Source organism: Anser cygnoides, chromosome 4 (genome assembly GCF_040182565.1).
Source record: "Anser cygnoides isolate HZ-2024a breed goose chromosome 4, Taihu_goose_T2T_genome, whole genome shotgun sequence".
NCBI lineage: Eukaryota > Metazoa > Chordata > Aves > Anseriformes > Anatidae > Anser > Anser cygnoides.
In genome coordinates this window covers 72,620,265-72,637,174 of record NC_089876.1, presented here as the reverse complement: position 1 = coordinate 72,637,174, position 16,910 = coordinate 72,620,265, and the positions used below count along the sequence as shown (strand labels likewise).

The 16,910-nt window shown below is 36.2% G+C and overlaps 1 long non-coding RNA gene across 1 annotated transcript in view; it reads left to right on the top strand.

Annotated features, from left to right (window-relative positions):
- The window catches only part of LOC136790755 (uncharacterized), a 104,026-nt gene that overhangs the window by 76,389 nt on the left and 10,727 nt on the right, over window positions 1-16,910 (top strand). The window contains exon 2 of the long non-coding RNA XR_010831279.1: window positions 14,557-14,693. This is a non-coding gene — a long non-coding RNA (uncharacterized lncRNA). The remainder of the gene's footprint in view (window positions 1-14,556; window positions 14,694-16,910) is intronic.

The window sequence follows — 16,910 nt, the reverse complement described above, 5'->3', positions numbered from 1 at the left end:
ATTTAAAAACCAAAAATATATTACAAGGTGTGGTATTTGAAGGGTCTTAAAGAACTAGAGTCTTCATCTGTAGATATGTCACATTACCGAAGGTTCAAAGTTCTGTCTAATGGAGACTTTTAGCTAACTTGCTAACTTAACATAAGGTGAAATGCTATTCATGATTGTTGTTGTGTGAAGGCTTACTAGCCGTGAAAAATTCAGCACTCTTACCAGGGATCCCTAGCTAGCTAGCTACAGTTGTGGGTCTTCTTATAGGGTTAGATCTTTGAAAGTGCAAGGCCCAGTCTTTTGGGAACTGGCCCTGGTGGCGATTTTTGTTCTGAAGAGAGCCATCAAAGTCTCTGTACGAATTTATAACACATATGTTTCTGTCTGACTTCTTGTTTAGAAACTAGAAATCCATGACTTCCAAAACTGTAAGGTGTCTGCTGGAAAGATACTCAGTATCTCAGAAGTGTTGTTTTTTTTTTTGAAAGTAAAACTGGCAGAGTTTTGCTCTAGGGAATGCTGCTATTAGGAGATGGGGATCCCCTTCCAACCTACATGCATGTTAGGATTATGTTGCTATTTCCAAAGTCATTCTTCCGTTCTAACTGTTCCTCTGAGATGCTGGGTTTTCAGGTGGTTTTGGGTAGCTGTTTTGCACTTGGAATTTGTCCGAGTTGGGAAATGCATCTGCCTGTGGCGTGCTCTATAGGATAAGCCCGCTAGCAAAATGGCAGATGGGAGCTCATGTGAGCTTCCAGCACATGTGCAGAGGAGCAAAGCTGCTGCCTACACAGCAGGTCTCCCAAATAATAATATGATGTATCATTAATTGAAAAAGACAGGTTTCTCACTTACTGTGAGAGAAATGGATGGCTGAAATGGGTTGAGAAGCAATTTATTCTCTTGTTTATACAGGAGAAAAGGCAAGATGTGAATGAGGGTGGGAAACAGCTTTCCAAGATACTTTCCTGTGAAATCTGGTAGACTTATGAGTGAATTTCAGTTTACACTCTTTCAGGACATAATAGTATTGTTTCAGGAGAGCAGGGTATCTGTTTATTTAATTAACGCTTTTCAGTTTCTTCTTTTGATAGTCTTCTCAGGAGAATGTGCTAAGCTTGTACCTTGAAGGGGAGAATAAGGTTATTTTTTGGTTCTTGTTCTTTGAATGTGTTGTTTTTGCAGAGTCCTTCTGGTTATTTGTACCTTGAATTTTTATAATTATGCTTCCGATCCTTCCTGTCTTCTATGATATTAAAAGACAAGCTTGTCTACACATAATTTCAGAAAGTTATAACTGAGAAGCCCATTTCAATACCCTCATGGCTTCCAGCAGTGCAGCACTATGTGGTCAGTGAAGCGAGAGTGAATCTGCAAATAAAGAAACAACAGTTGTGATATAAACATCATTTATTTCCTCACATAGTTACAAAAACACAAATTTGCAGTAAAATTGCAATATGAGTGGTCAATATTGAATAGGTATTTTTGTCTTGTTTAAATGACATGCTATGTGAAAATTCAAAAGGATTAGTGCATAGGGAAGAAATTTTCCTGAAGCGATGTGTCCATTTACAAGATAAAGTGTATTGTCTAAAATAATCCAGTGGTATTTATAGGTGTCCATCTATTGAACAGAAGTGGAAAGCAGTTAGAAAAAAAATTACCTTAGCTGAGTTTGAAAACACATTGGCCTAAATTTAACTTTCCATCTGTATAAAGAGAGGCTAATGAGGAATGCACTCACCTGTACCTGTAGGTCAGATTCAGACTGCTTCTAACAGAAAAGGCAACTGCAAAGATAATAAATATTAATGTAATGCAGCCTTTGCGTGAATTGTTAAAAATTCCACTGAGGAAAATGTTTACCACAATTTAAATGTCAAACACCAAAACATATATATATATATATACACTTGTATCTGCAAAGATTGCAGACCCTAGGGCTTAAATTCAGAGAGGTTAGGGGCTGCATATTTCTTAGTTGTCAGTGGCTGTTTCTTCATTAGAGTCACTCTAAAAAGAATGTAGAATGTAAACTTGGAGGTCCAAAGAAGGGCCTTACTGTAGAGTAAAAGTTCACTGACAGTTCTAAACATTAATGTACTCAGCTTATGCTGGTTCAGGTCAGTCCAGGTCAGACAAAAGACTTCCTTGGGTATTGTCTCTTAAGAGTTGAAAGATTCATTAAAATACTGGCAATAATATTAAAACTTGAATAAAGTGCTCTTGGCGCTGTATTAGTAGTTTCATCTCTAAATTGTTTTTCATTGTTTCTCACGTTGGACTTGCAATAGATTAATGTTTAGGACTAAGTCCCCAAATTGGGGATATCATCCCAAGTGGACATCATCCACTCTGAATGTCTCATCCAATACACTTCACGTAAAGCTTCATTCAGAGACAACAAGTATGACTGCTTGTCCATGTAAACCTTTCCTACTTCCCTAAGAGTTTGTCCCAGGTTTCTCAATTATACGCAGTGTAAATACAATTTGTTGTCATTATTTTTTCTTCTAAACTCATTTCATGCAGGCAGCAACAGAGCATAATAGTTCTGCCTTACTAATACAGTTACCTCACTTGTGCCATCTGCAAAATTAATGTAGGGATACTTGCCCAGCTACCTGGAGATTACTGATTGCAAGATGCAGTATGATTTTGGATTATATTGGCTAATTTTTAAATTATTCTCAGCCATCCCATTCTCATTTTATTGCTTGCTACAATGACAGATGTAAAATAAAGCATCTAATGATGTTTTTGTTTACTAGCCTCTTTACAGTATTAGTGACCTATTATTTATTTATTTATTTATTTGCATATGCTGAATATAAGTAGATAATCACATTAAAATGGGTCCTCCACTTCTTATTTTCTATTTAGCCCAATCATAAAATCTGAAATCTTTGACTTGAGCAGTGACAGCATGCTACAGAATTCACATTTATCTTTCTGTAAATAGGATGCATTTTTGTGTTCATGTCCAATGCTAATAAACTCTACTGTATACCAAGTAGCACACAGGAGAAGGCATATAAAATTATCTTTAAATATCCCCAAACACTTGATAATCTAACCAAAAGCAGAGTTTAGCTCTTTAGTGTCATATAAAGAATTAGTCTACTTAAGTCAGAGAAAAATTGTTAGTTTTAAAGTCTATGAAGAGACTAAAATTTTGTTAAACCAAATTCACCTATAAATAGAACTTCGAATTTAGTATAAGACTAAATGTTTATTTCCAGGCTATTTTCTCTACAAGGAGAGTTAATAAAGAACGTATTTCAAAGGCTGCAGTGATACATGTAAGTCTCAGAAGCAAAAAATATGTGTTTGTGTGTGTACACAGTAACTGTATATACTGGCAATATAGTATAAGAAGTAAAGATAAAGTAATATCAAGAAGTAAGTGAGATCTGTTTCAAGATATGCTCAATGCATAAGAAATGCAGTTTGAATAAAGAAGAATTTGATTTGCACATAAATACCAGTTAACCTGTATTTTCATTTAAGTTCTAGAGAATATTCAAAATAACACCTCCATGAACTTCCATTGTGCTACGTTTTGCCTCTGAAGTTTTAAGTGAAATGTAATATGTGCTAAGCCATGGTTCTCCACAGAAGCATTGCCATTTCTAATTATTTCATATTCACAAACCCTATACTTTCTACATGGTTCCTATGCAAATCAACCAAAAAATCTCATATTAAACACAATTGCAGCTGATGAGTGATCAGCATGGACTAACACAGCCCACCCCATATTTAGCACTGTGACCAATAATGATGGTGTAAAAAGTTGCTGATAGAGCAGTTTAAAACTTACAGTCTTCCCACTGAACAAAACCCAGTCATTTGGTTCAACGTCTATACAGTATCTTACAGTACCATTCTGATTTCCTCTTGTTCAATTAATATTCCCAAATGACAACATGACTGGTTTTTGTCTGGAGATCTTTCCCAAGAAGATATCACTTTTTTTTTTTTTTTTTCTCCTTTCTTCTCCCTTTTCTCTTTCTATTATCCCTATTAGTTTTTCTGGTTTTGTTTTCCTTCTTTTGGATGACCATTCCTTCATGGCCATCAAAGTGCCGTCTTTTTGGATATAACCACTTACTTTCCCTCCTTTATTATTCTTTTATTCTAAGCCTCGTGTTTTTTCATACAGCTTTTCAGGCTCCTTCCTGAGAACAAGTAACTGTCCATGCAGACTTTTGCTGCTTTAAGATTTTTCTTTTCTGCTTGCTTACTTTCCTTCCTTTTTATGGTTCTTTCGTTAACTGTGATTATTTTTCATTCTACTTTCTGATCTCGCTTTGTGCCTCTTCCTGCCTACCTTTTTAATGGCATAATCAACGTCCTCAGAAATACACAGTGTCATCCCCTAGCTGTATTATGATTTCCGATGCTTCTCCAGGATGAGGTGCACCTCGTGACCTGGTGACAATATTTTTTTTTTTTCTTTCTCTCTCCTTTACTTCATTGTCTATATAGGGAACAGACAGTGGCCTATAAATGTGCATTAGGAGCGCAATCATTGAATAATGAACACCAAATGTCTGAAGTCATCAGTATAAAGAAACATTTGCAAATGACATTGATGCAGAAATGTGTTTTCATAAACTATTAATAGGACAATTACAAATAACAATTAGTCACAGCCTGGTGATTCACTGACAGAAAGAAGGCCTGCAGATGTTAATCATTCTTCACAAATACATTCTGCAGACCGTATTTCTGACTTGTGATTTGCAATGTTATTTTAGCTTTCTCCCAAACATGATCAATTGAAAATAAACTGGAAAGATGTCTATCTCTATCTTAGTTTAAAATCCGTATGTAATGTTATGAAAAGTTTGCAAAGTGCTTTCTTCTGCCAAAACAGTGTAAAGTGGTTTAAGAGTTAAAAAAAGAGGTCAAGAGCAAGAGTCTAAAAGTAAAAAAGAATGTAACACTTTTTTCCTCACCCTCTGAATATCTTGCATGTATAATGTGGTAGCGCCATTTGATTTACTTCATGTATTTTCCCTTTTTTTTTTTTTTTTTATCCACTTCTTTTACCTGGCCATTGAACTGCCATATTATCAAGTACTACTCTGCCCCCATGGTCTCCTGAATGTCCTGCTGTACCTCCTCAAGCTCACTCCTACCAATCCTTTTTCCATTCAAACAATTCCTCTAGTATTTAAAAAGAAGATGACAACTCAGAAGATCTATTTAATCTATTTTAAGTCTAGTTGTTCTCCTTTTCCTCTTTCCTTGAAGTCTAATTTTGAAGCTATATTTTCTGTTTAGTCCATCATAATTCAATCCAATATACGATGCCTTTGTGATGAAAAATATGTATAATACCTGAGGAGCAGAGGTAGATACTTGAAACGCTTATACACATTATAAGTCAACTTTGCAAGCCTGAGAACTCCTAACGTACATGTGTATTGGCACATATAATTCTTATATACCTTGTTTGTTGAAGCACTTGTGGGAATAAATAATACACTTAGAAGTAACATTCTGCAAAACTGAGCCCTTATTACTTTCATACATGATAAATACATCATTAACTCTGTATTATTTTAATGTCTATAATCCTGTTATAGTACACAGTCAGGAAATAATCTCAGTAGTTAATGAAGATCTTAGTTAAGTAGTTGATTACAGGATGTGAAACTTACAAACATGGAAGAATTTACACACAGCTCAGAGACATATTAAAATAAACTATATTGTGAGACTAGTAACGTTTGCAAAGTCCATAGGTATAGTGTTTTATAGTAAAAATGCATGTTGAGTGATGGAGGCAAACGATATCTGCTAACAGGGATAAAAGAGCTGTGTGGAATTACAAACAATATTTATTTCTATTAATATGCAGAAAAAAGATGTAAATATATAGTAAGTTTGTATGGTACCCTGAATTATATTTTTGCATTAAAAATTTGCTAATTCAGTGGCTGTATTCTTTGCAATATCGTCTTTTCCTGTTTTTTCTGTGTTTCTTTCAATTCAATGAGATAATCAAAATCTCCACCCAGTCTTTTGTCAAAGGGACAGTATAAAATGTTGGAGGATCATCAGTATCTCGTCAGGGGCTACAGAGAAAGAGAACAGGGAGTGTCAAGGGCAGTTGTCAGTACTATCAGCAGTATTACTTTGCTGTCAGTAATGGGTAGAAGAACAGCCGTGTTTTTTGTTGTATTTTGTAATAAAAATGAAAGTGCATAAAGATGAAATTGTGATTACAGGCAGCCACTTGAAAGTAAAGAAATAAAAGCAGTAAAGCTGCTTGCTAGTAACAAGGCTTGAAAATGGCAAAATGGTGATAGTTAAAGCAGGGAGTTGTCTTTAAAGGAAAGATTATTAAGGAAGGTACCTTAAATAAATTCAAAGAACTCAGAGATTGCTGTATGTTTATGTATCTGAGAAATACTAGGAAAATGCCGTTGTCATCTGTCCAGAAAAAAAATAATGTTTTTAACAGGAGTCTGAGAAACTTTATCTTTTCCTCATATTCCTGAGATCTTTTTCCTCTCTTATCTGTGGAGATTTGAAAGATATATATATATATATTTTCATTTAATGCAAACATTCTGCTTTATTATGAATTCACTTTATCACAAGCATTTTGCCTGCAAAATAATTTTTATATAGCAGTAAATAACAAATTCTTTCAATGCATTATTGTGCAACTGGGTTTAATTTCTTCAGATAATTATTACTTTTAATAAAATCAGTGATGGTGGCTAAGGAGCACAACCTGACACAAATGCATGGTGATTTACCATTGAATGCTGTTTGGTTTTGTGTGTCTGTAGTAGCTGATCCTCTGTAAAATGTAAGAATGGAGCTAGATGTTCAAAAGATGGGATAGATCAGAGGACTGGTAATGTAATCCCCATCTTTTCACCTGCAGGTCACTGGTTCATATTTGTCTCAGGCTGGTAGTGACTAAAATTCAATACCGTCTAATGGCTGGTCAGTGGTCTATGTAAAATGAGTTGCTGAGCTTAGTCGAGGTACTACTGGGAAGGTGTTCATATCACAAAAACACCATAACTGGCACTTTTTCTGATTGATAACCCTTGTAATGGGGCCAAGCACCCAATTGTCACAGGGATGAGGCTTTGTTCCTAGCATGCTCTGAAGGTTCATTGCTTCTTTTTAATAGCAGAAGTACTTCCATTTTCAAGCAAATAAGAAGTCCCTGTATGTAATGGTTTAGTATTGTGTGTATGGCTTCTATTGTTTATGCCAACTTCTTCAAATCTTTTCGCACATCTTGTAGCTCACGCTGGTATAGGTTTTGGGTAGTTACTGTTGTTTTTGTGATATCTTCATCCTTCTGTTACTCTGATGGCCCGGCCTCATCTTCTCCATACCTAGTCTTAACAGGAGTTTCTCTGCATTATAAACGATCTGACTCTCTAAACCATTTTTTTCATCTTGCTTATGGGTGCAACTGACACTGGTACAGTTTGTTTCCCTGGCAGCCAAAGTGTTCCTCTAGACCTGGAAGTTTGAAGATGGTTACAGTCACCAAGCTCAGATACAACCACACATTAGTCTGGTGCAACTGATTTTTGTGTTCCTTGCACTAGCTGTTCCTTCACCTCTCCTCTTCAGATACAAGGACATGCATCTCTTTCACGCTCCTTCATTAGTAAACAAACCAGGATAGATTAAAGCCTCTTTCTTCAAGTCAGTAAGATACCTTCCTTTGGCTTCAGTGAAAATTCAGACCCTAACAACTGAAGTTTCTTCTGTATGGTGTTTCTTCTGTATAGGATAATTTCACTTCCCTTTTGAAGACTTACAAGGATGTAGTAACCAAAGCAAAGGCATAAAACAGTACCTGAGGCTTAGGCTACTTTTGAGCCTGCAGCAGACTATAGGTATGATATCATCATTTCAGACAAATATGATCTACGTAATGTGAAGTGTTCCGTCATGCTTACCAAAGGCCAGAAAAGGGGACCTTCATTTTAAGACTGTATGGAAAAGAAAGCAACAACAACAACAACAACAAAAAGTAAGAGAAGGAAATTTTCCTTCACCTAAATTTTATTATTTTGCAATTCCGTTAGGTGTACACAAGGAATTATGCACCCCCCCCCCCCCAAAAAAAAAAAAAAAGACATTGTGGCATAGAGGTATAATTTCAGTTCACACCAGAAGACATTCTTCTCACTGAAGTACAGTTAAACCCCACAAAATAAAAAAAAAATGCCAAAAAGTAATGTACTTACAATTTAGTTTTACATATTGGCATTATTTACTTGTCTGGTCTTGAATTCAGGGCTTGATCTATCTGGGGGGGAACATGTAATGCCATGCAAGGTTGCTTGGTGGTATGACTGACAAAATAACTTTAAAATTTTGAACTGTTTGTATAGAAGCAAAATACAGAAGAGTACACTATCCCCAAGGGAAACGTAGAAACTACCTGTTGCTTCTCAGGTTTAAAGTTTTCCCTTAAAAGGTGTAAACATCTGTTAAGGTGTAAGAAAAGATGTAATCAGCTGTCTGAGTACAATTCTCATGTATGCATGAACACTTTCCTCTCCAATTTCCAACTTGGAGTGCAAAATTTTTCATCACACTCTTAGATCAGGGTTCTGATTCTAGCAATGGTTCCTGGTGCAAATTTCCAGAGAAGAGAGAAGCAAACCAGTCCTGTCTGCTTTGAATGAGACGGAGATAGCAAACAAATGTAAATGAAGAAAATAAACCTGTAAGAATGTTTTCGAATAATTGTAATTGTCCAAAAGCTTTAAGTTGGTTGAATCCTTGAAAGTTAATTAACGTAAACGCAGGTTGCGTCACTGAATTTGAAGTAGTAAGATAGACTTGCACCATTGCAGAGCCTCAGTCACAGTTTAAATTGGCACTGCCTCTAACTTCACAAGAATGAAAGAGAAAAGCATATCTTTCTACCGTGTCAGCTACTGGCAGACTTAGAAAAAAAAAAAAAAGTTGTTAAAATTAAAAAGTAATGTTTTTTTAGGACTATTCACCAAATATGTAATATTTAGTAGTAACCAGACTACAAATGAAAGGGAAGATGAAACAGTAGAAGGTACTTGCATGGCCTTAATGTACATGGTAATTGACAACAACCACAATCTGCAATGATTTATAAGTGCCTTACACCATTCACCCTTGAGACAGAAAAATGGGATTCTCATATTATTTAAGGGGAGTGCAATCCCTCTCAACATATGAGAGTCTGAGGTACACTACTGAGTACTGAAAATCTTAAGACTAGGCAGCACCGAACTCTGAGAAGGGAGGATGAGTCTCTTTGGATCTTCACGTAACAGAAAGGAAACTCAGATTTTAGCCCTAAGTAACTATTTTTAGAGACAGGCCAGGAAATGGTTCTTTTTAACCCAAGGTCCATTTCAGCATCTTCAAAGCTAAAGAAATGGTTGCCTGCTCTGTTGAATCGTGTTCCAGGCAGAAAAACTCATGTTCCTATTAACATAAAGAGCTTAATGTCTTGCTTCTGTCCTAAAGATGAGTTTTGGATTCAAACGTACCCCCTCCAAGATGAACAACTACCTTTACTTTGTGGGGCTCATATTCTGCATAAGAGATTTGTAACTTCAAACTTCATCATGTCTCCTCTCAATGAAGGGAGGAGGTTGCAGATGTATAAAAGGGCAAGAAAACTTCCAAAAATACATTACATTGCCATAAAACTACCGTATTCCTGCCAGTGCAAAAACTCCTTTGCAAACCACCACAGATTAGACATTAGGGCTAAAAAGCGTGGAGAGCATTGTTTAACATTTGTCTGCATGCTTCCAACTTTATGAGCCAGTCAAGCTGAGATGACAGCTTGAGATCCCAGCTGTGGGTTAGGATATGCTGTGCACCATAGGACTTCCTCCCCATAAGACGTCTTGTTTAGGAATTACGTCCTCTGTGGCGACCTGACTTTTAAAGTTCCTTCAAAATATTCCTAGCGTTATGTGTTAAATCACACGGCCTTAATCCAGAACTTTTTCAGCCACTGTTGTTGACTAGAAATTCTTTTTAACCATAAATAGTCAAGCCAAAGATCTGGGACAGATCTGGGACCCATCTGTTATTATTTTGAATACTTCAATATGAGAGAGAAATACAAACAAAATACAGTACTCACAGCATGTAGCCTTTAAGGAAATTCATTAGGGAGACAGGGAGGATGCCTAGGGCCTAATCCTGCAGTACTTTGCCACTCCATATTTTCCAGGTCCTCAGGTCCTTTGTGCTCCTATACAGTCCTGCAATGACTAAGTCAGGGCTTTCTGTATTTTTTTTTTTAAACCTGCAATTTTCTGACAAAATATACAGTAACCTTCTCTCCCGTTTTGTCAGGTTTTCTCCTGTTTTCTTCAGAAACATTTACCATTTTGAGTGTTCTCCTAAAGCTTCTTCTGTGGGAGCTCTCTACTATTGCCTCCCCTTCACAACTGTAAAAGTGGTACTGTACGTACACGCAGAGGCATACCCACGGTAGGGGAAGAGCTGACAAGCTATATGGTGACAGCAAGGCAGCATGCTGGCGTGCTCTCAGATCTCACCTCAGTACACAGGTGCATCTGGATATTGTAGGACCACATGAGGCTTTAAGGATACTGCAAAAGCCACAGGTTGTCTTTTGACATGGAAATTCCGCGCTGCTTTTCTCTTATCTATGTAGGATATCGCTGGCTATATTTTGCTTTCTCTTCTCATGGGGAAAGTTGCCATGAGAACAGCACCTATCTAGAAGGTGGGATACAGGGTTTGTGAGTCACATTTTTGGTTAAGTGAATGAACGTTCACCCAATTATCTGCTAAGGAAAGGTCTTGTCTGTCAGTCTGAAGTATTGGCAGTTTCCAGAATGCTTTAACGTTATATTCTAACCTAAATAGCATGGTCGCTTTAAAGTTGTTGCTTTTCACATGCTCTCTATTTTTTTTTCTTATGTGAATGATCATAGCAATAAGTAAATATGAGGAATTAAAAAATTTAACAAAATATGAACCATAAATGCAATGTTATTTTTTCATTTGAAAGTACTATTTCATGAAATGCTACATTTTCTTTTCTTTTTTTTTTCCCCCTCTAACTTCCCTTTTTTTAAAAAAATTGTCATTCTTCCCTATCACACATTCTAATTTCTAGGTGTTCCTATCTGCCTGGAAGTTTCCCAAGGAACTACAAAATCAAGATTATTGTAGATTTTTGTATTGTTTATCCCAACTTCTGATCGAGCTGCTGTGTTCATAACATGGTACTTTTATGTTTGTACATCCACAGCTAAGCCCATTGCTTAAGGACGCTGTCTTCAAGAGAACATTTAATATTGGTTTACAGAATCCTACTGTCTCTCAGATGAAGAGTACTTTTGCAAAAATGAGGCAATTTGTCATGATCCCCTCTGTGTCTATTTAGGAGATATATGATGGCAGGTATTACTAGATTGCTAAAGCCTTAAACATTTTAAAAATGTATTATTGTATTTTCTAGCATATTCCCCCAAGTAGAAATTTACTGATTTTTTTTGTCTGACTTAGCAGTGAGTGCCTTTATTCTGCATGGTGGAGAAACCAGTAATGTACTCATGACTTTCCACCTGTGCATTTATATCTGCACTCAGAAGGAATGATACTTGTTTAAATACATTTTAAAATTAATTTCAGACCAGAATCCTTCTCACTTAGCTAAATCAAATAATATATATATATATATTTTTTCTGTGCATGTATGTTGGAGGAACTGAAAAGTTCCATACAAATGAAATGTAGATGGCAGGCTTCTCCAAAGGCTTTTTTTTTATTATTATTTTTTCTTTCTTTTTTTTTTTTCTCTCAGAAACAGGGCAATGAACTCTTGGTGTTGTGTTCCGTTACTGTGGAAACAATTATGATTATGAAGTCTATGTTCTGAATTTATTAGAAAAGCAGACAAAAGCTGAAATTCAAGAAGCATTTAATTTAAACAGGCTAAAATAACATTAAAGAATGTTTAGAAAACTGGCTTAACCACTGAAACCTCATTATTTACCTCCAACCACAACAACCAGTACTGCAGAGATAATTAATTTTTGTCTCAGGTTCCTGTTAGAAAATGTTGACTTTAACACTTGCTCCCCAGGTAATGAACTTTTTTCCTAATAGAAGCTGTTGAGCAGCATACCATTAGGTCTCTTAAACTGCAGTAGACTGAAATATATCTTACTTCTGCCCTATTAGAATTCTGTGAGAAGGAAGTTTCAACTCCATTTTCCCTTCCCTTCCCTTCCCTTCCCTTCCCTTCCCTTCCCTTCCCTTCCCTTCCCTTCCCTTCCCTTCCCTTCCCTTCCCTTCCCTTCATGAAAGTACAAAATTCTGATCACGTACCGAAGAATCACAAGGAAATACAGTGAGCACCTGAGTTTTGTGAAAGGCTATAAATGGGGTGTGAATAGGAAAAGGCAAATATGAGTTTAACATTGTGAATAAATCCATAGTGATTGATTAGCTTTTAATCTTTAAAGCTACACCAAAGACTGCATTTTAAATCTCTTCTCTGAATAATCGTATCAAAGTTCCTTTGGCCATGGTAGTTCTGAGAACTGCTCACTGCAGAACATACCACTCAGGTTAACCTCTTTGCCTTGGGGGCCACCGTATGCATTCTGCTAATTTTAGGCTGGCTAGTAATTGCAAGTGTATGCCAAGCATAATACACGTAGATTTTGATATGGTTCATTAGTTACCTACAGTAGCTAGATAAATCTCTTGGATGTAATTTGACCCCAAAGAATTTTCTTTATAATGAGCTAGAGAGGATTTGAAAACACTTCCTTAATTCGGGTTAAGAAAAGTTACATTTGATGAAACATATTTTTCTTTTTCTACTTCATATAGGATTTATCCAGCATTAGTACATAACTGACAGAGAAAAGCTGAAAACTCCTTCCAAAGGAGAAATTCCTTTCATGGTTATCTTCCCCAGCTGCTCACAATAACTGTTCTTATAGCCTCCTGATAAAGGAAAACTGCTCTTGCAAGAGTTTTACTGTGCTCTATGCTTTTTTGTTTTTATTAGATGTCCGTTCTTATTACTGGTATAGTACTCCTCTATTTTCACAGCATAAGCAAATACAAGTTTTAGAATGTTCCCTAATTCTTTTCTAATTAACCCGGAAATGTTGTGACTTTGTAAGAGCCAACAGAACTGAAAAGAGGCAAAACTGCCTGTTTACCTTGAAAATACACAAAAGATGGGAAAACCAGTATCATTCCTGGGTGATCCCCAGCACTCACAGATTCCCTGGAGGGGAGTCACATCTTGGAGAGCAGGCTGAGGTACCAACTTCTCCATATCTGGTTCTTTTCTGAGATTTGTTCAGCCACTGACCTGCCCACCTTACACTGGAACTATGCTGATAAAAATATTAATGAGTAGATTTTACTCTACAGAATGATGGGATCCACCATTACTTCAGTGAACCAAGAGAACCATGTGTTCTGCTTCCCCACTTTCCCAAGGAGAGCCCCCAGCCAACCAAGGGAGCCCTGTTGTAGGAAGCAGAAGCTAATTATCATGGTGGAAGGTGGTCCTTGCCATTAAAAATGGATTAATCCCAGATAACAAATATAATCAAGGGGAAGGGAATGGTATCTCCAGAAGAGAATTGAGGTTGCGATCCTCCTAAGCTGGGCAAGCAGAATAAGCCCAGACAAAGGGAAGAATAGTGGACTCATTAGTTATTGTTTATTTCTTTGTATTTCTTAAAGAGAGTAGGAAGTAGAAATAGTAGAAGATGACGGATTGTGATGGTGGGTAATGACATGAACAGCCCTTAGTATTGTCACATGGCAAGTAATGGCCTGCTATTTTTTCCAGCTTTACTGCCAGTGTAGTTTTCCTTGTGTTTTATAAAATACTAAGTTTAAAATATGTCATTGTGTACCATATAAAAATGGAATGAGGCTTCAGATGGCTTTTCATTTGTACAATCCTCCAGATATAGTGGCTGCTCAAATATTGAAATTTAAATAATTAAAAACCAAGCAAACAAACAAAATAAACCATAGCAATTTGGAAATCCATGCAATCTCTTTTCAGGATTTGTTATCTCACAAATTTTTGTCCTGGAAACAATTCAAAATGGTATCAGTGGAATAAGAAAATTCTCAGACTGCCAAACCTATATGACATTTATCTCTAAATCTGAAGTTTTGTACAATATAATGTCTTTAAAGTATCACTGGCCCTGAGTCAAGCCATCCTTTCTCATGTTGCCTTTTGGCATTAAAGCAAGCTCCAGATGTCATGTGTGAAGAATTTTCTTTGAATATTTTATGCAGAAAATACTAAAAGCTGTACCTCTGAACGCTACTTTTTTCCTCCCATATTGTAAGAACATGGAAGTAAACATAGCAAATATTTAGACCAAAACCACTATCCAATAATTCAGACCCTCTACTGTACTTTTCTTTTAAATGGGTAACAACTGGAAAAAGTAATTGAGAATATTTTTCATGAAATACACTGAGAGGATGACCTAGATAATGTAGCTTAACAAGTTTTCTCCATCTTTATAGTCACTGGTAACATTCCTCAGAGGTGCTGGAGGCATTAGGATAACATCTGAAAGCAAGAGAAAAAAAAACCAACTAACCATCTAACCATGAAAAGAGCACAGAGTCTTCTGGAATGAGACACACCCACAAGATAGATGGTAAGTGCTTAAATATAATACATAAATGATTGCTCACTGTCTTTTATATTGATATTTGATCAGTGGGATAGAGCAAAGTGAAACATGAAACCTTTAATAAATAAGAAATTTTGAAAATAGAAAATATGTTTGTTAATTCTGAGTAATAATGTTGAGTGAAGATGTAAAACTGATTTTATGTGGGTGCTGAAGAGATGTAAATTGCTGGTCTTAGCAAAACATCAAAAGCTAACTACCAATTAAAAAGCATTCTGCAATATATCATTGCAGTGCTCAGCAATAAAGTGTCTTAAGTTCACTGTAGTCATTGATAACTCCTTTTTAATCACAACCTAATAAAGTCAGTGCTTAGCTATGAGAGCTCTTCCTATCACAGAGCCATTCTCAGCAATCATAGCTCTGCAAAATTCATAGTGCAGAATGATTCAAGAACCCCTTGCCTTTAACCAGGATACTCAAAATGGGGACAAATCTCTGCAGTCATGGAAACATGTTTTGAAACCTTTTTGAAAGTGGAGCATTGATGAAAAACATTTTTCTTTTGTCTCTAGAAAAAAAAAAAATCCATAAAATCAGTGCTCTGTTTGAAAGATAGATAAATAACACCCAGCATAGCACAGTCATCATAGTCTATTGGTTATCTGTAGGGTGAAAAATGTTCTAATCAGGCAGTGGTTTAGAATAACTTATTTTGTGTTTGTCCTGCTTCTCTTATCTGGAACATGTTTCTTTGAAGTGCTGAGTATACCTTACACTAGTATAACGAAGCCAACCAAAAAGGTAACGACACACAAGTTTCTTAGGAGAGCAGCTTATGTTGGTGTTAATGATAGGATCTAGTGTTGTGATGATGGAAGAGAAAACATTTTTGTCCTAAAATCTGTACTGAGACTTAAGGGACTGGTATGATCTCCACATTTATTTTAATAACAGTTGGTATCATTATATAAAATATTGGAAAAATGAACTGTCATGTGCAAATAATAACTAATTGTAAAATTTAAATATCTCAGCTATATTTTTCCTTTTTTATTTCCAGACAAGTATGCAAACTAGCAATACTCAAAACAAACTGTTGGTATATTTCTTATCAGTAAGATTTTCCCTTTGCCATGGGGACTTATTTGAAAATTCAAATTGGAACAGTGCAGGAGCTATGTTCCAACGGAACAGGTCAAAACCCCCAAACTTTACATATGCAATTGCCCATTTGATTGCACATTTGTCTTGTGGCTGAAGTGATAAAGAGGATGTGTGAGCATTGGTGGTATATGTTGGTGGTAGTAAAAGAAGACAACAGTCTTGAGATGTTTTCATATGTGCATGACAGAGGCAGCCAAACTATCCCTAGAAATTACAGTATTCAATAGCCAACAACAATCTCACCATTCCCCGGTTACAGAACTGAGTATGTACTTCCCAATTTAAGGCGATATTTAGGGTGGACTGGTCTTTACCCATTATCCTAGAGAGTTGTCACAGAGCAAGACATACAACAAAGCGCTCAGCAGCTAAGTGACCTTACAGCCCTTCTCATGGTAAATCAAGGTTTGATTTTCTTTGCTGAATGGGCATGTGGTGTCTCTGTGCCTTCTCCCCGCAGTTTTAAGTTTGTGGGGGGAGGTATCTGCAAGTCACAGTTGTACATAGGAACAAGACAGTGCATACAAAGCATATTATAAGCAAAGCTTTGAATTTAACGTGTAGGTTGAGAGCTGGAACCCATGGTGCCTCAGCAGATGCAGCTCTTTCCAATTAAGTTTTATAAGGAAGTGCAACTTCTTACATCATTAAAAGATTCTAAAGCATTTCTCATTCCGTGGTGGTTCACTGGATTCTGTGTTTTGAACGGTTGCTATCCTTTCAGTTCCTCAATTCCTCTGTGGTTGCCTTTTTTTTTTTTCCTCACTCCCTCTTCGGTGCTTCAAGTACACAGTTGGGTTTCTACAACAAATGTGAAAAATTCTAAACTTCTTTCTATTAAATCACAGCTACCAAATAATTAATCTTAGGATTTTTCAGGTAGTCCAAGAGAAGAAGAGGGATTCTTGTTCATTTTGTATTTTTCTTTGTCTGGTCTTAACAGAGTAGAATCTTTTTTTTTTTTTTTTAAAAAAAAAAGTTTTAAAATTAAGATCAAGTACAAGCTAAGGATAATGTGCACTAATATCACAGAAAAATTGCAAGAGTATAATACGATAATAATTATTCTTATTA